A 5,650-nucleotide genomic window follows, 5' to 3' on the forward strand; every position below is an offset into this window, starting at 1 on the left:
TTTTCACTCATTAACAATACATTACACATTAATTTTATATAACATAATTATCTAGCAAATTATAATTTTATATATCATCCACATTATATATTTAGGTGTCACCCAGGTATAATATCATTCAGATAAAATATATATTTCACTTAGGTACTATAGATATCACTTAAGTATTGGATATCACATAGTTATCATATGTGTGTGTATGGGTTACAAGGATGGCACAATGGCTCACAGCACCAGTGACCCGGGTTCAATTCCACCCTTGGGCGACCGTCAATGTGGAATTTGCATATTCTCCTGGTTTCCTCTGGGTGTTCTAGTTTCCTCTCACAGTCAAAAGGTTTGCAGGTTAGGTGGAATGGCCATACTAAATTGCCCTGTAGTGTGCAGGTTAGGTGGGTTAGCCATGGGAAGTTCAGGGTTACAGGGATTTGTTTTGGCTTATTGTTGTCATATGGAGTGAGTCTGGCTGGGATGCTCTTTAGAGGGTCAGTGTAGACCCGATAGTCCAAATGACCTGCTTCCACTTGGTAGGGATTCTATGAATATCACCCAGCTATAATATCATCCAGATTTATATATGTGTATATCACTTAGGTATAAACACATCAGTCAGCTATTATGTATCATCCAGGAGTTAATTTATACATTTGTATGTGCAACACTGGGGTAAGTGCTGGTCTGGTTATACTATTACTGGACTGTTAATCCAGCGACCCAGCCAATGTTCTGGAGACCCAGGGTTGAATCCCACCATGGCAGCTGGTAGTATTTGAATTCAATAAGAATCTGGAATTAAGAGTTGAATGATGATGACCATGAATCCATTAGGCTGTTGTCAGGAAAAACCCACCTGGTTCACTAATGACCTTTAGGGAAGGCAACTGTCATCCTTACCTGGTCTGGCCTACATGTGACTCCAGACCCACAGGAATAAGAAACAAAAAAAAAACAAAGAACTGTGGAAGCTGTGATTCAGAAACAAGAACAGAAATTGCTGGAAAGACTCAGCAGATCTGGCAGCATCTGAGGAGAGAAATCAGAATTAATGCTTCAGGTTGAGTGACCCTTTTGCTGTGGGTCCGGGGCCATATGCAGTTCAGACCCTTCCAGAATCACTGGACCCAAAACATTAACTCTGATTTCTCTCCACAGATGCTACCAGACCTGCTGAGTTTTTGCAACAATTTCTGTTTTTGCTTTCCACAGCAATATCATTGACTCTTAACTGCCTCTGGGATGGAAAATAAATGATGGCCTGGCTATTGACATCCTCATCCTGTGAATGAATAAACAAAATCACTCAAGTAAAAAAAGTTCATTTTTGTATACAAATATCTAACATCCAGATATTTAATGTAAATCTCTTGCTCAATAATCAAATATATTGCGCACAGGTGTGAAATATATATCATTCATTTCATAGAGTCATAGAATCATACAGCACAGAAACAGAACCTTCAGTCCAACCAGTCGATGTTGAACATAATCCCAAACAAAACTAGTCCCACCTGCCTGCTCCTGGCCCATATCCCTCCAAACCTTTCCTATTTTCATGTACCTATCCAAATGTACCCACATTCAGCAGTGCCTCAGGAAGTCCACATGCGAACCAATCTCTGTGTAAAAAATGTGCCCCCATGTCTTTTTTAAATCTTGCTCCTCTCACCTTAAAAACGTGCCCCCTATTCTTGGAATTCCCCACCCTCGGGAAAAGACATCTACCATTACCTCCAACTGTTTGACATCACCCATTATAAGTCATACAGGAACTCGATATAATCATCTAAATATAATATTGTTGATATGAAAATGTATGTCAACCAAATATTATAAATACAAATAGAGCATATACATATATTTGATCCCTCTGATGCAAGTTTTATACTGGAGATCTTGGAGAAGATTAGTAGCTCAGGTTGTGGATCAGGTTGTCAGTTTTGCTCACGGAGCTGGTGGGTTTGTTTTCAGACGTTTCGTCACCACGCTAGGTAACATCATCGGTGAGCCTCTGGTGAAGCTTTGGTATTCTGTCCCGCTTGCTATTTGTGTGTCTAAAACAGGAAGACACAACATGCCTAGAGACTCTAGTCACCCTACCATACATCAAAGACATTTCAGAGATGACGACCAGAACCTCCAGCCCCTGGGCATCATGGTAGCTCACAAACCTACCATCACACTGAAACAGCTCCTGATGAATTTAAAGGACCCTGTACCCACAGCCAGCAGAACAAACGTCATAAACAAAATACCCTCAAAGGACTGCAACAACCATTACATTGGACAAACTAGCAGGAAACTAGCCATCAGGATATATGAGCACCAACTAGCCACCAAAAGACTCTCACTGGTATCCATACACACAGAAAAGAGGGACACCAGTTCGACTGGGACAATACACCCACACTGGGACAGGCTAAACAAAGACATGCACGGGAATTCCTCAAGGCCTGGCATTCAAACTGGAACTCTATTAACAAGCATATAGATTGGGATCCCATTTACCAACCCCTCAGAATCAGAATCGGAAATGATATCTCCCACCACAACAGACCAAGACACATAAGTAGTAGTTGCTCCTGATGTAGTCTCCTCTACACTGGGGAGACTGGACGCTTCCTAGCAGAGCGCTTTAGGGAACATCTCCGGGATACCCGCACCAATCAACCCCACTGCCCTGTGGCCCAACATTTCAACTCCCCCTCCCACTCTGCCAAGGACATGGAGGTCCTGGGCCTCCTTCACTGCTGCTCCCTCATTACCCGACGCCTGTAGGAAGAACGCCTCATCTTCCGCCAAGGAACACTTCAACCCCAGGGCATCTATGTGGACTTCAACAGTTTCCTTATTTCCCCTTCCCCCACTTCACCCCAGTTCCAAACTTCAAACTCAACACTGTCCCCATGACCTGTCCTACCTGCCTATCTTCCTTTCCACTTATCCACTCTACCCTCCTCCCTGACCTATCACCTTCATTTCCTCCCCCATTCACCAATTGTACTCTATGCTACTTTCTCCCCACCCCCACCCTCCACCCACTTCAGGCTCGCCGAAGGGCTTTTGCCTGAAACGTCGATTTTACTGCTCCTCGGATGCTGCCTGAACTGCTGTGCTCTTCCAACAGCACTAATCCAGAATCTGGTTTCCAGCATCTGCAGTCATTGTTTTTACCTACCACATAAATAGCAAGCAAGACAGAACACCAACGCTTCAGCAGAGACTCACTGATGATGTTAGGAGAAGGTGAGGACTGAAGATGCTGGAGGTCAGATCGAAAGTGTGGTGCTGGAAAAGGACAGGCAGCATCCGAGGAGCAGGAGAGTCAATGTTTTGGAGTGAGTCGGATTCCTGATGAAGGGCTTTTGCCTGAAATGTCAACTCTCCTGCTCCTCGGATGTTGCCTGACCTGCTGTGCTTTTCCAGCACCACACTCTCATCTCTGATGATGTTACCTAGCATGGTGACAAAATCTCTGCAAACCAACCCACCAGCTCAGTGAGCAAACTTTCCACAAGATTTTATGTATATATAAAATATATTTTACTTGGATATAAAATTACAACATTCTGATATTTTACATAATCCAGGAATTATGTATATATCACCCACGTACAAAATCTCTTAGGTATAAAATACATGTTAATCAGGTACAAATTATATCCCTCAGGAATTGGGTATATTATCCAGATATAATGAAACATAAAATCATCTAGGTGTACATTTGCAGAATTGCTAATGGCTCAGTTAATTTATTTGGACAAATAAACAGATCCTCCACCCTAAATTTAGGTCTTAATGTCACATACAGGAACACAGTGAGAGGTGTACGGGAGTGACCAGGCGGTGGATTTGCTCGGCTGGGGAGGGCAGTGTGCAGATACCAGCAGCCAAGGGGTTAACAGCAAGCTGTGTTGCTCCTCTGTCGATGACGGAATTCCTGCCACAGTGACTTTCAACTCTGGCTCAGGGGAACCAGTGAAGGTCGAATGTGTGTGTATGATTTTGCAAAGAGGTAACCCTGAAGGTATTTCCACACATTCGAATAACCCTGTTCCCTCCCAGCTCAGAGCAATCAGATAAGGGAGGGGGGGGGAATGCATTTGTTGCAACCACTACGGACAGCGCAATTCTTTTCTCTGTTTTAAATTATGAAATAGGCTTTGATCTGGTAGAGATTGCACTGCGTTTGAAATATGACCCCTCTGACGAAGGGCGACTGGAAGTGGCTTTCTGGCGGGGGGGGGGGGAATCCAACAACGTCACTGCACAAAGTCTGCAAGATTTTTTAAGGCGAAAAAAACAATTGCTATTCTGGGAATCGGTGCCAGGAATAACCCCGTCAGCCGACACACACACACACACACATACATACACACACTACAGCGTCAAAGGCAGAGAAAGGAACAACTCCAGAAAGGCAAATTCGAGGCAAGAAGCACGGATTCCACCGACAGGGGAAGTGAACGGTAGAGACAGGACCATTTACAAACACAACAGAGTGCATCTGAAGAGGAGCCCAACAGTGAGAGCATTAAACTCACTCTCTAACTCTCTCTTTTATGTGTATTTTTAGGAGGAGTTGGGCGATTTGTTAATTTTCCACAATTTTCTGTTGGGGTCAGTCACCCCCTCCCAAAGAGAGGAAAAAAAAACCCTCTCATCTCAAAGCGATTTGCTTTTCTCGCGACGAGATTCCTTCCTTTTGAAGCAATTGTTTGTTTGTTGGGGGTGAGTGCACGGGAGGTTTTGACTAACCGGGGGAGGGGGTGTTTCTGGGTGGGAGCTGAGTGCACGTTTGGGAGAGTTTGTAAATCTGCTCCAGCTCTTGGTCTGCATCAGTCCCAGGAAAGGGTCCTGACTTCTCAGGGACACACACTGGAGTTGGAGTTGGAGTTGGGTCCCTGGGGCTGCTGATTGTGGCAGAGTGGTGGGGGGTCCGGGAGGAGGGAGGGGAGACAGACAGACAGACAGACAGACAGAGGTGGGGGGGGGGGAAGGATCCATAGCCCCATGGACATTTCCACAGCACAGTTGCCTGTGGGTTGGGTTTGGAGACCTGTCACCTCCTGGAGCTGCGGGGTCTCTGTGTAAGCACAGCAGAGAGGGGAGGCTGTGGTCTCTCTCCCTAATGAGGGACGCGGTCACTCCTGGTCCTTGCCCCCCAACCCTGACCCTGACCCTGGGCCATACTCCGTTGTTTTCACTCCTGGTCCTCCTCCTGCTCTGGGTCCCGGTCTTATTCCGGGTGCTGGATAATCTCCTCGTCCTGGTTTCACTCCAGCTCCTTCCATTGCTTGTTCCTCGGTGCACTCCGGCTCCCGGTCTGAGTCCGGGTTGTGAGCCGCCTGGGAGCGGGTGCTGGCCGGGCTCCCAGTTGGACCGAGGCTCCCTCTCCCCCGGGTTGTTGGCCGGGATCCCGGTGTTTCGGAAAAGCTTGGAACTAGAATCTGGAAACGTTCCGGGAATGTTCCATGACGTGTCCAGGAAAGGGGCTGGAGTGACAGCAGGGGAAAAACCAGTTAGCGAAGCAGGGACTCTCTCGTGTGTGTGTGTGTAGGTAACTGAGGAGTGTGTGTTTGTGTCTGTATATGTGTGCGAGTATATGTGCGTGTCAATGTGTTGGAGTGTGGGTGTGAGTATATGTGTGTGT

The 5,650-nt window shown here is 46.1% G+C and overlaps 1 protein-coding gene across 2 annotated transcripts in view; it reads left to right on the forward strand.

Annotated features, from left to right (window-relative positions):
- Positions 1–4,069: 4,069 nt before the first annotated feature.
- Positions 4,070–5,650, forward strand: part of hivep2a (HIVEP zinc finger 2a) — a 242,295-nt gene continuing 240,714 nt past the window's right edge. For both annotated transcript variants that reach the window (XM_043695329.1, XM_043695330.1), the window contains exon 1: positions 4,070–4,522. The gene's annotated coding sequence lies outside the window, so the exon portion shown is untranslated. The remainder of the gene's footprint in view (positions 4,523–5,650) is intronic.

The sequence above is a fragment of the Chiloscyllium plagiosum genome, chromosome 9 (genome assembly GCF_004010195.1).
Source record: "Chiloscyllium plagiosum isolate BGI_BamShark_2017 chromosome 9, ASM401019v2, whole genome shotgun sequence".
NCBI classification, from domain to species: Eukaryota; Metazoa; Chordata; class Chondrichthyes; order Orectolobiformes; family Hemiscylliidae; genus Chiloscyllium; species Chiloscyllium plagiosum.